The sequence below is a fragment of the Rhamphochromis longiceps genome, linkage group LG4 (assembly GCF_057381845.1).
Source record: "Rhamphochromis longiceps isolate RC_006_pf linkage group LG4, R_longiceps_female_GT1.1, whole genome shotgun sequence".
NCBI lineage: Eukaryota > Metazoa > Chordata > Actinopteri > Cichliformes > Cichlidae > Rhamphochromis > Rhamphochromis longiceps.
The window spans coordinates 18,669,371-18,683,886 of NC_140560.1; the positions used below are offsets into that span (position 1 = coordinate 18,669,371).

The following is a 14,516-nucleotide window of genomic DNA, read 5'->3' on the forward strand; positions in this document are numbered from 1 at the left end:
AAAGGAGGGGGGAACAACTAAGCTGTAGTGCCTCTTCACCTCACTGTGCAATACCTTTTTGTGCAATACTTTTGTAAATAGTCAACAGTGCAATAGACCTCAATACTCGAAATGTGCAATTCATTCACTTGTATTTTTATTTTTTATTCCTACTTATTCTATTTATCCCCTTAGTATATTTAATTTATATTGTCTCTGTATTTATATGTGTGTGTGTGTGTGTGTGTGTGTGTGTGTGTGTGTGTGTGTGTGTATATATATATATATATATATATATATATAATATTCTGTAACTCTGAAACTTCTGTCGGTGCTGTGCTTTTTGGAAATTGAATTTCCCAGAGGAACCCACCCGAGGGATTAATAAAGTTCTATCTAATCTAATCTAATCTAATCTATCTATCTCTCAGGAAGTGGCAAATCAAAATGGTTCACTTAATCAAACAGATCACATATTTATTTCTTTATTTGTTACTGAAGTAATGTCCAAAACTGTCACTCAATTTAAAGTTTATGCAAACATTTACTTACATGTAGCATCCACTCCAGTTTCTCCAGTTAATATGTGACGCTCAGTTAAAGTGAGTTCACATGAGTCTAGTTACCTAATGTGAGGAGGAGTCAATGCAAAACTTACATACCTTACACCTCTACTTATGTGACTGCAGGGAGCATAACAGAGAGCAGAAGTCACAAAGTTTAACACAATGGACTGCAGGACGGGGCTGCTGCTATTAGCTATCTGCTGGACAGGTGAAGATCTACAAGATTTACTCATCAATAAAATTCTGAAAAACATAAGGGAACTGATTATTATTCAATTCTGGTTTTACAGGTATTGATGGTCAGACTCTGACACAGTCTGAACCTGTTGTTAAAAAACCTGGAGAGTCTCACAGGCTCACCTGTACCACCTCTGGACTCTCATTTAGTAGCTGGTGGATGGCCTGGATCAGACAGGCTCCTGGGAAAGGACTGGAGTGGATTGCAACTGAGGCTAATGGAGGCACCAACTACTACTCTCAGTCAGTACGAGGCAGGTTTACTGCCTCCAGAGACAACAGCAGAGAACAGCTGTTTTTGCAGTTGAACAACTTGAAGACTGAAGATTCTGCTGTGTATTATTGTGCTCGAGACTCACAGTGACTGGAACTAGTTGAACAGCTGAACAAAATCCTCCAGTGATCCTCAGACATTTTTCACTCATATGTGCTTGTGCATGTGATTTTGTTTTGTGTTTTTTTTTTTACTTACAAATCCATTTTCATTTTTTCTTTGTTCATAAGACTTTGACAGGCTGATTAAAAGATCCAGATAATCTCACAAACTGTCTACTGACTTCAAGCTTACACAAAGTACTTAAGTGTGAGCTACTGAGTTTCTGCTGATTGTGTTTAATCCATGGCCCTTCAATTAAGATGTACAACAGCAAAGGAATTACCAAAGAGGTCTCTTCTATTTATTTCTTGTCAGCAGCTGTTTATCTCATATGATGCTAAATTGAATATTACACTGGATATCACATAATACATAACATACAAAGATATATTTATTGAATAAATTATTCTACAAATTTGTTAGAAATCCTGCCATAAGCCTGGGGTTCTGGTGAACCTCCCACAATGCATCAATAACTTCTCTTCCTCTCTTTTTGTATTACATGCTGCTTTTACAAGTTAATATTTTTTCCAGTATTTTTCCTTGTCTTTGTTCTTTTCTTTTTGATATTCTTTTTGCACTTAATTGAGTAGTGGAGCAGTGATGAAGTCTGCTGCACCCCAACATGAGACATATGGTTACCTGGTCACACACCATGGTAAATTTGCACCCTAATATTTCAAATTAATATGCAAACCAAGTGACTTCCTGTGACACAGATATAAAGGAGTCACTTAAAGTGAAACAGTGATCAGAAGGTCATACAGTCAGCTTCAATCAAAAAACATGTTTCCCCATTGCTTTCCTACTGCTGTTGGCAGCTGGATGCCGCAAGTCACTGTAAATTCATAACCTGTAAATGTGCAGCTTTTCTTTTAAAATAAAATTCAATCATTTGTCCTGCTTTATATCCACCTTTTTACAGATGTAACATGTGCAGAGTTGACACAGCCAGCCTCTGAGACTCTGCAGCCAGGCCACAGTAACATAAACCATCAACGAACCTGGACAAAAACGCCTCACAGTCTGTTTTAATAAAAAGCTTCCAGAACTGGAGCTCTCAGACAACTATCCTGTTCACTTCCACTTTCAGCTGACAAGTTGGCTTTTAGCATATGTATTTAGTATAGGTATTGTTGTATTGTAAGTTTTATTATTAGAAAAATTTGAATTTTCAATTTTTCCCTGATTTTTACTTTAAAAGAGTGGTATTCAGTTTTAGGTACTGAGGTTCTCAGTCTGAATCAGTGGTTAAAATGTCTGGAGACTCCCACAGACTGACCTGTACATACTCAGGGTTTAGTGGTGATATTAGTGCTACTTGATCAGACAGCCTGCCTGAATAGTCTTGCTAGACATGTACTGCAGTCATGAACTGGCTGTGTGGAGGCAGATGAGGACCCAAACGCAAAACTCACGGAGACAAAAAGCTGAACTCAAAATCATTGCTTTATTGCAGGCTTCACAAAGAAACAGAACTAAACTGGGAATGCTAACTGAGGACCGAGGGAACACAGAAAGACACACAGGTTCGGGAGGAGACATTGACGACGCGACACCGAACTGAACTGAGGGAGACATGCACATAAATACACAGAGGGTTAACGAGGGAAGTGGGAGCACACGGGGAACACAGCTGACAAGGATAATCATAACGAGACACGGCAGGAGTAACACAACACTGACGGGAGACTGTCAAAGTAAAACAGGAAGTACACAGAGTTGCAGACAGGAGGAGAGAGAGAGACAGGAGAGCACAGGAATAGCGGGCTGGGGAAACATGGAATAAAACACAAGGAGGGGAGACGAAGGCTCACAGATACAGAGGGGCACACAGGGGGTAAAAGTCACAAGGGGTAAATCAAATAAGGAACAACTTAACAGAGCAACCCAGGAACCGTGGCCAGAATAAAGAACAAAATACAAAAATACATGAAAACTAAGAATGCTGGGCCAACATGGCCCAGGATCATGACAACTGCAGTTGGTTGCAAGAGATACAGAAGCTTTGACGATGAATTTCAATATCAACATGTTCTCGCTGAACATAAACACTGAAAGCATGGACAGAGTGTTCATGTCTTTAGAACTGGACTCGATTTTTCATGTTTATCACAATCTCACAGTATCCTGTCAGGTCTCTTATTCTCTGAGTATTGTTCATTATGACATCTCCTGTCTTTGATTTTATTTACATTTTATTTTAAAAGAGAGAAGTGCGAATATTGAAAATAAAACTGGACAACTTTAGTTGCTCCTTAATTAATTTTTAATTTTCCAGTGCTTTTTGTTAATCCTGATTGTGGATTAGAAATATCATCATAACTGCTGTTAACTATTTGCTTGGGAGTTGACAGCATTAATAATTCTTGATATTAAAGTTTAATTTAGTGTGATTTGATGCTCTTGACATGTTTTTATGGTCTCTGACAAAATCTGAATCAGTGGTAAAAAGACCTGGAAAATATCTAGAATGAACCTGTACATGCTCCAGATTCACATTCAGCAGCTATAATATGAACTGATACACACTGGCACTGCTGAAAGTCCCAGTTCATCCAGGGTAGGTCCATCATCTCCAGAGATGACTCCAACAGTTTGTCTGCTGGAGTAAAATCTATTTTTTTGTAATATTAAGCTTGATAAATGAAACAGATGTTAAGTGGCATTTAACAGAAACCTCACTATCCTTTTATAAATATTTACATATGACAGTAAACAATCCTCCTTCAAGAAATTTAGTTCAAAAACTCAGCCGATCAAAATGATATTCGCATTAATCACCTGCAGTTCAATCTCTTTGACAATCTCTTTGGAGACAGACTAATAGAAAGATTTATGCGCATGCTGAACAGAATTAATTGCATTTACTTTTCTCCTACTTTACAGTAAAATGAACAATAATCATAAACACAGAAACTCTGATGCTTAAACAAATGTTTCAACACAATGTACTTTTCTAAATGAGTATCAAGAAGGATTTTATGATCAAAGAAAAAAGAAAAAAAATGTAGAATTATAAGGATAGGACTGTCTTACCTGAACACAATTAGTTAACAAATAAATACATTTCAAATAATAATGTAATAAAATGATCAGTACTACAAGCTACAGTGTGGGAGGAGCTGATGCAAAACTGTTCTAGTTTATCTTTACATAAGTGTTAGAGAGTTTAAGACAGAGTGTAAATCATTGATGTACCCACTGTAGACTGCAGAGATAAATGGCTTTCATCATGTTCAGACTTCATATGTGGTTCACTTTTCTCATTCTTTTAATGAACTGGGCTGGTAAGCATTATACGTTTACTTTTACTAATGAAAACACATAAAATGTCTGCATCATTGTATCTAATGAGCTATTTGCTTGTAGGTACTGAAGGTCAAACACTGACTGAGTCTGAATCAGTGGTTAAAAGGCCTGGAGACTCCCACAGACTGACCTGTACATACTCAGGGTTCAGCAGCAATTACTGGAACGCTTGGATCAGACAAGCTGCTGGAAAAGGACTGGAATGGGTTGCTACTATCAGTGGTGACAGTAGCAGCATCTACTACTCTCAGTCAGTCAGAGGCCGGTTCACCATCTCCAGAGACAACAGCAGAAAGCAGGTGTATCTGCAGATGAACAGCTTGACGACTGAGGATTCTGCCGTTTATTATTGTGCTCGAGAGTCACAGTGACACAAAAGGAAGTAACGCTGTACAAAAACCCATGAAAGTCAAACACTGCTTTCAACTTTCAACATTACTTTTCCAGAGACTCACAGAAAAGAAGCATCAGTAGAGTTGAAAAAGAACCCCTCAGTGCCTGAATAGGAAAAAAATCTAAATCATACAGTATGAGTTGCACATAAAGGATTTAATTTAGTCACATCCAATGATTTTTCCCCTTCACCCTTTTCGGAGGGTGAATGCTAATCTTAATGATGCTTTATACTGTGTGAACTGATGGTTTTCTTTCACAAATCCTTACAGCACTTTGGGGGCACAGTGTGTGTGTGTACCAGCGCTCATCCCACTCTTTGCTGGACTGATAAGCGCTATTGTTCTTCCTTACTTCCAATCACCTCAAAGGAGGTATGCTCACATGTTCTCAAGAGGACTCAATTGAATTTGTTAAAGTCTTAATAATTTGTAATGATAATAATAATACTGGATTGCATTAATATAGCGCTTTTTGAGACCCTCAAACTGCTTTACAATTCCACTATTCATTCACTCTCACATTCACACAATGGTGGAGGCAAGTTACAGTTGTTTCATTTTCTTTCTTTTTTTTTTTTTTGCCTGTCCCGTTTGGATCTTTGGCCATCAGAATTATTGTCTGAAGGCCAAGAAAGATGCCTAGCAGATTTACTTTACCAAGTGGATCATCATGGCCTTGCCATATTGGTTCAATTGATTGACCTTTATTATTATTATGTATTTATTTTATTTTATTTTCGATTGTTACAGACGGGGCAGACATGACTGGGGGATAGGAAAGGAAGAAAGAAACAATGAAAGAAAGAGAGGGAGAGAAAGAAAAAAGAGGGGAGAAGAGATAGTGAGAAAGGGGGGAAGAAAAAAAATCACCTGGATTACCTGTCAAGAGAAGAAAAAATAGAAGAGAAAACAAACAAAAAAGAGCAACATAATAAACACAAAACTGTCACAATAAACTAGCTAACAGTAGATAACAGTAGATACTAAATATTAAATGTTATTGTGCAGCACGCAAGATCGACAGCGCACAATGTGCTTTGAGGTAGCAGCCAAGAAAAGTGTAGTTTGTGTCTGTGAACACCTGTGTGTACACCTGTGTACCCAAGAACCCAAGGAGGACCATTAACCATGCCGCCCTCCTGGGAAGAGCTGAGGAGAGCCCCAGACGAGGGGTGTTAGGTTTGTAGCATAAACCTATTTGCTGGAACGTTCAAGACAATTCTACTACACATCAAAGCAAGACACAAGTCGGCAAAGTTTTTTGTATTGCTCGTGCACGAGGGAGAGACCTGTGACAAGCGTCGTTCCTTCGCTTGACCCCAGTTGCTCTCGTCTGCTCCCTCGTAACACTGCTCTTTATTGCGGTTATGCATAGGTTCATTAACCTATGATGTCTTACATGGACGTACATGTGAACAAAGAATACCAGTCTGTGCATAGTGTAGGTGTGTGTGTGTGTGTGTGTGTGTGTGTGTGTGTGTGTGTGTGTGTGTGTGTGTGTGTGTGTGTGTGAGTGTGTGTGTCAAGATGTGACCCTGTGAATGACTCCCCCAAAGCTGGAGCCAGGAGTCCAGCGGTCCACCTAAACAACAGGCACTTATAGTTAAACAGATGCAGAGTAGGTGTCCTCTCATAGCATAAATCAGTAAGAGAAGGTACAACCTCTCTCAAGACCTTAAGATGTGTGTGTATGCCAGAGTGCTCTGGGAGGCACACAGAGTCTTTGCAGACTGCTAAGGATCAGACCTCTATCATTATGCAATCGTCCCACTCCTTTTTCAGGCAAGTTTTGTTTTTTGTTTTGTGTATTTTATGTTCAATATAGGTATTTGTTGTGCCTGAAAATGAATAAATAAATGAATGAATGAATGAATGATTATAAAACTCTAAGCATATATGAGTACATATTTCTAAGCATAAATGACAATTCACAATATAAACCTAACAAGGGGTCACCCAGGAGCCACGGTGCAGAGGCCAAAGGGGGCTGCTGTGACTTGCCCGCGGGCTCTGCTGGCAGCCAGCTGTGCCAGAGAGGACCGAGCCCCAGGCCCAGAGGCCAGAGGCCTGAGGGCCCCCCACCCCCCGGAAGGGGCCCAACCGGGTCACAGGCTCCAGGCCCTGCCAAGCGGCCACCAGGAGTGAGCCGGTACATACATGAGCGCCCAGCCCCAGACACCAAGAACCATCAACGCACCGATGTCTGAGGGCATCAGCCTGGGTGCGATATCACTGCAAAGTTTGAAATAGACACGCACTTGCAAGTGCTGCAGTAGAAATAAAGAATGACAGGGACTGGGTCCATACGTATAATGCACACAAATATAAACCTTGTACTACTTCTTTTAAATAGTTTGGAGTTTGAGATCTTTCCTAAAAACACAGATGGATAGAGCATAGGTCCTGTGATATGAAAAAGTCTCTTGATGTATTGTAAGTTTTAAATTTTGAAAATTTCTGTATTATAAAGTAAAAAGAGACTATAATAAGGTCACTGAAAAAATGATACTTCTCTATTTTTTCACCTTAACGTGGTCTTTGCGTGTCTTAGTGACCATAAAAGCTAGACCAGCAGAAGCTTAGCCTTCAGGTGGGACACCCAAGTTGGTCAGGTCTTAAGGTAGAGGCCTGACAAAGTGCAAACCAATTACATGACAAAAACTGTTACCCAGAGTAGGGCTGCCATAATTAGTCGACTAGTCATGATTACGTCGTCTATCAAAATCGTCAACGACTAATTTAATAGTTGGCGCGTTGTTTGAAGCTTTGTAAGATCCTGAAAGACGCAGGAATAAGTAGCAAGTAAATCATTAAAGCGAGTAAATCGGTTTGACTGAGATTAAAGTTTCACACAGCTGAAAAAATGTCAAACAGAAAACTGATTAAACAGAAGCGTGAGATGGTAAAGAATTTACTCCAGTGTCCTGTTACATTTTAGATAGCAAGGAGCAGACGACTGAGTTTATTAAACTCCAACGAGACAATCTGCAAATTTCATTAAAAGTTTAATAAACTACCATCTTGTCTTTATTTTTAGTTAGCACATACCTTTTTAGTTAGCACATACTTCAAGCTGTAAGCTAATGATAGTTATATAAAAGCAGATGCATGCTGGTGCAATAAGATGTTCGTTTTACGTCCAATGGATGCATGATCTGATTAGTCGACTAATCGCAAAAATAATCGGCGACTAGTCGACTATCAAAATAATCGTTTGTGGAACTCTGAATCCAGAGCACCCCACACAGCCCCCACACCTTTCTCGCCTGCATTGCCACCTTGTGCCCCCTTTACATTTCTGTCTGCCCCCTCATATATGCCTGTCTAGAACTGGCCCGGAGTACAAGGACAGTTTACCATCTCCAGAGACAACAGCAGATAGCAGGTGTATTTGCAGATGAACAGTCTGAGGACTGAGGATTCTGCTGTTTATTCAGGTGAAGGCAGTTTTCCATCTCCAGAAAAACAACAGACATGTGCAGATGAACAGTGTAAAGAATGACTGACTGAAGTTGTTTGTACAAAATCTTAGAGTCATCCTCTCTATATGACAGACATTTATCAAGTGTTATCTTTAATTTTACTTTTAAAATAATTTTAATATATAAAACAATGTCAATTTTAAGAATGTTTTAGTATATCTGACATGTTAATGTCATAATATTCTACAATTTTCATTACAAATGTATTGTTCCATTAATTATTATTTATTTTGAAGTAACTAAAACAGAGCCATCTTTCATCTTTTATGGAATACAGTATTCAAATATCCATCTCCATGTTTTAATTGTACCAGAATGTGAAGAATTCTAAATTTAGTATTTGCTAAATCAATTTGTTTGTCACGTTTTTATTTATTTTTTGTTCATAACATGTTAAAAACAGTACAATTAGAATAATATTGGTGATAAAATTATAACCAGTGATATCACAATACTCAGTGACATTTGGTTGTGAACAGTTTTTGATTTCAGTTTTTGATTTCTGCAGATTTCTGCAGATTTTTGCACATTTTAAATGTGAATTTAAAATGTGCAAAATGATAACTGTTTAAAAACCACTCATAATAAGTACTTTTGGGTAAAATGATCTACCACTGGTTTATCCCAGCAAGCCAGAGCATTAGTAAGCAATTATAAGGTTTTAAGATTTTTGAAATAATACCAAAACATGTAAAATTTATATTATTTAATATTCTTTTTAATTACTAGATGGTCTACAAAAAGAAGAAAAAAAGCACTTTAATGTATCAATCCACTGATCCTTAATACAAAATCCTTAATACTATATTGTTTTCAGATATATTAAAGGCAATGAAACAATCAGTTGTTTCACTACTGTTATACTGAATTGTGAAATAAAAATGTACCTATGTAGGTCTAAGTAGGTGCATAACAGACGTAACACGCACACTCTTTGATTGGCTCCAGTTAGACCAGCTATGATGTGTATGATCCTATGCAAACTCATAGGTTTTCTCTCTTACTGGGTTATAAAAACTTTACATCAGATTGTGAAGCAGAGTTCACAACACAACAGACACCAAACAATATGTTGTCTGTAGCTCTGCTAGTGTTCTTAGCTGCTGGATGTGAGTCTCTGTAGATTTGTTATATCCAGCATTTCTTCCTTGTGTTATAATTTACAACAACACGTCTTTTTTCAACAGGTGTCAAGTGTGAACAGCTGACACAACCAGACTCTTTGAGTGTGCTTTTAGGTCACCCTCTGACCATCACCTGTAAGGTGTCTTATTCCGTGCACAGCTATTGGACTCACTGGAATAGACAGGCTCCAGGAAAAGGACTAGAGTGGATTGGAAGAGCAGCTTTTGGAAGCACACCTCACTACAGTCCTTTACTCAGAAACAAGTTCAGCATTTCCACCGACTCCTCCAGGAACACAGTGATTCTAACTGGACAGAATGTGCAAATTGAAGAGAGTGCTGTGTATTACTGTGCCAGAGACTCACAGTGACACAAAACACTAGTGGACTTGAACAAAAACCATTCAGTGTCTAAACAGCTCTAACATTAACAAACCACAGGAGGAGCTCTTGGACCACTGATGCTTTCAAGTTGTCATCAGTGTTAAAGGAAGTAACTGTATATATGGCAGTGATGCACTACTCACAATATTAAAAAACATGCTTCAGTTAAGATGAGCATAGTACGTGATTTGACTGAAGACTTCAAACACCTTGAGACAAATATGTTTGAATGCACTTCTATGTAGAAAACAACTACAAACATTCATTAATCCAGACATGACTGGAACATCTGTGTGGCTGGTTGATTTGTGTTCTCTTTACGGTAGCAACTACTTGTTGATAATCTAATTTAAAATAGGGGATCAGAAGAAAAAAAGGATGAACACTATATCCTTTCTGTGGGGAGGAGTTAATGCAAAACTTGGATGGTTTTAAAGAATACTCTTGTGACTGAAGTGTGAATGACAGGAGTGAACTCACAGTTTAACATAATGGACATATCGGCCAGACTGCTGATTATCTTACTGTTCTGGGGAGGTATAGTTTCAGTCATTTTGAGCTGAATTTCTTTTAATGATTTTCCAACTCACAGCAGGTGACAATGTTCTTGTTTGTTTTGACAGGTGTTGATGGTCAGACTCTGACAGAATCTGAACCAGTCATTACAAGGCCTGGAGAGTCCCACAGACTGACCTGCACAGCCTCTGGATTCACATTTAGCAGCTATGATATGCACTGGGTCAGACAGACTCCTGGGAAAGTACTGGAATGGGTTGCCGAAGTTAGTGCTGGTAGTAGCAAATACTACTCTCAGTTAGTCCTAGGCCGGTTTACCATCTCCAGAGACAACAGCAGACAGCAGGTGTATCTGCAGATGAACAGCCTGAAGACTGAAGACTCTGCTGTTTATTATTGTGCTCGAGACTCACAGTGACACAAGAGGAAGAAACACTGTACAAAAACTCAGAAAACCAAAAATGAATAAATAAAAAAAGCTAAATTTTATTCTTCAATTCACATTTACAAACTGAAGTTCCTTGAACAGTACAAAATCCAATAGTCTTTATCCTGTTTACATGTATCTGATAATCAATGTTTGGTATAGTAGAGAAAATTATGTATTTTAGTTTTTCTCATTTTCAGAACTTTTGTAAATATTAATACACGGTAATTTCTTCATCCCAACTTTTAGTTAGTGTAAAAATGAGATATTCAAGAAGATTCAACATTGTAGACTGTTGTTGCGTGAGTTATCTACTGAGGGATGTATTTGTGTTACATCGTCTCCTTTTATAACCTGTAGAGTGACAAATTTCCAAAGACAAGAAGCGAGAGCAGCTAAATTGGGTCTTAATGGTCCTGCAAACTGTGTAACTCAAAAAACTTTCAGGCAGTGTTTTAAAACTCACACATGATTCAGAAAAATAAACTGCATGTGGCATAAACGCTAATCACACTTGGCAATCTTTCTTCTGTAAAAAACTTCACATCAGATTTACAGAAGAATTTATCAGATCAGATATTAGATCAGATATTGACAGTGGCTGCTAGAATAACACTGAGAAAAGAGCAACAGTGAATAATTCATATGCTTTACACAGCTGCTTAAAATATAGTAAACCAAAAAAAAAAGCATTAAAAGTTGTTATTATTAGATAAATACAGGCCAACCCACATCCACAGCGCTGGGATCAGCAGCCCATGTGATACCAAAAATGCAAAATGTTAGCTTTTAAAACTGGTTGCATTTTAGTCTATTATTACAAGATTTGAGAACTAAAATCTTTGGCAAATTGATAAGAAAATATGGATGTGGTGCACATGCAAACTGATATGAGAAATTTAAATGTGCACTTTGTTTCTCTTACTGGCATAACCACACCTCACACCTGCTGTTTGTGATGCTCCGTTGCTCTTTGCATTCTTTCACTTCTGTGTTTTGGTACTTTTTTGAGACCTGGTTGTTACTCAATGCTTCCGCTTGCTGCTTGCCCTGATCACTCTGCCTTATCATGCATAACAACTGTGCAACAGACTTCCTGCCCTATTTTCGCCTTGCTGAACAACACTAAACAATGTAAAAGTACAACTCTAACATAACTTAATGACAACTGAAATTGAAGAGTTCTGCATTTACCAGAATCTGAAGGTATGTATAACTTAGATAAGATTAATGTTTTTCCTTGTTGTGTTCACACATGATATTTATAATGAGTTATGTAAATCAAACTAATCTCTTCTTTATTTCAGTGCCATGGATTGTGTCGCCAAACATCACATTGTACCCAGTTTCGGACTGGGAATTTGGAATCTCACCAGTAAGGCTCATCTGCTAAATGGCTTTTTTTCCAGACGAACTGCAATATCAGTGGTGATTATAGTAATGCTTGGATCAGACAGGCTGCTGGAAAAGGACTGGAGTCGATTGCTTGGATCAGCAGTGGCAGCAGCAGCTGGTACTCTCAGTCATTCAGAGGCCGCAAATATAATCAAATTCCCACTCCCTCACTGTGACATCCTGATACAAATCTTCATGCAGTTTATAACAGCACAAAACATCCAAACTCCACTTGTTGCTTGCAGGTTAATCCATATTTCTATTTCATCCTGTCCCTTGTAATCTGTATTAAAAATAAGCTTCCTCACAGACACATATAAGAACTTGACATGGTGAATTTTGTTGAACCAGAACAAGAGAAGCTTCCAGAAGATCACTTTCAGCACCAACATGTTCTCTGTAGCTCTGCTGCTGGATCCTGTGAGTCTCACTGAAAAGAAACACTGACATCATGGATGCTACGCACTGTTACTTTATGTACAATTAACTACAGTGTGAACAGTTGACACAGCCAGCCTCTGTGACTCTGCAGCCAGGTCAGCATCTGACCATGGCCTGTAAATGGCCTGTATTTATATAGCGCTTTTACTAGTCCCTAAGGACCCCAAAGCGCTTTACATATCCAGTCATCCACCCATTCACACACACATTCACACACTGGTGATGGCAAGCTACATTGTAGCCACAGCCACCCTGGGGCGCACTGACAGAGGCGAGGCTGCCGGACACTGGCGCCACCGGGCCCTCTGACCACCACCAGTAGGCAACGGGTGAAGTGTCTTGCCCAAGGACACAACGACCGAGACTGTCCGAGCCGGGGCTCGAACCGGCAACCTTCCGATTACAAGGCGAACTCCTAACTCTTGCAAGACCATCACCTGTCAGGTCTCTTATACGCCTTCGATGCTTGTTTCCTGCGGGGGAACACGGCGGGTCTGTGTGCTGCGCTGTAATGGTAGCACTGTGCAGGGCAGCTGCTGTGTTTGCTTCGGATTACTCCTCACCCCCCACCCAATCCTGTGGCTTGTCATGTCTTTCACAATGTTGTGCTGTGGACATTTATGTGCATTTTGTGCAGAGGAGTTTTTTTGTTTCCTGTTCTCATGCTGTCCTACCATGGAAGCACAGCATGAGTAGAGGTCTCTTTTTTTCCTCCTGTACTTTCCCATTGTAGTGTACATTTCAGTGTTTTTCTGTAATGCTACCGATCTCCGACTTGTATCCCCATGTAATGTCTGTGTTGTGTGTGTAAGGTCGGGGGGGTCCCCATTTCACTTCAGGGCAACCTGCATGTGGCGAATAAAGCTTTGATTGATTATTTGCTGAACTACCACAAGGCTTGGATAAAAAAAAAAACCCTGCAGGGAAAGGACAGGATATTCTGCAGACTGCAGATTCATACTACAAAGATCCACTAAAGAATAATTTCAAACAAGAAAGTGACTTGAAAATTGACCAGATTTGTAGACTGAAGTCACTGGTGTGTATTAACATGGAGCCAGAGAGACACAGCCCATCAGCTTAACAAACCCCCTCAGTTGTAGCATCAAACTACCAGAGGAGGAGCCCTCAGATCATGAATGAATTCAAGATTATTTTTCTCTGGAAGTCAGTTTGTTGATAAATTCTCCAAGGTGAGTCTGTAAGCACATCTTATAATAATAATGATAATGATGATAAAATGTCACAAAATTAAAATAATTTCAATGAGAAATTTAAATACAGTGAGATTAAATGATGCTTGTTGATTTGAGGTTTTGTTTGAAATCTCACCATCTTCACTTTTTCAAGGAATTTGTCTCTTTTGAAAGACAGATAACTTGTTTTTAGGCTGAGATAGAAATTATTTAATGAATTGATATAATATATCTGTAAAGAGACATCATCATCATTCACAGACCTCCAAAAACCTGTGCAGATACTCAAAATGCAGACCAAAGTTTCTCATGAAATACTTCATCATCGTTTTTTTTGCTTCCAAAAAAATAATTTTAACATCTATAATATTAATTATAAAACTGGAGTACTGCAATTAATGTTCCCATAACTCTTCATTTATGTGTTATCCAATATTTTTATTAATCATATGATCATGTTTGTGTTTTATAAGTATTAATCAAAAAACGTCAATTGACAATAGTATCTTCACCTTGACCTGTTTTGTTGATATAATCAGTGGCTGACTTTAAAACAGATTTATATATTACATATCCTAACTACATGGCTAATTGTGACTGGTCTTAAAAAAATGTGGGATGAATGCAAAACCACAATATTTTTGCATGCTGCTCCTCCTCTATAAATCTGACTTCAGAGAAGATGA

General features: G+C 38.6%; 1 pseudogene; it reads left to right on the forward strand.

Moving 5' to 3' along the window:
• The first annotated feature begins 707 nt into the window (after positions 1-707).
• LOC146671422 (Ig heavy chain V region 914 pseudogene) lies at positions 708-1,146 on the forward strand (annotated as a pseudogene).
• The last annotated feature ends 13,370 nt before the right edge of the window (positions 1,147-14,516 follow it).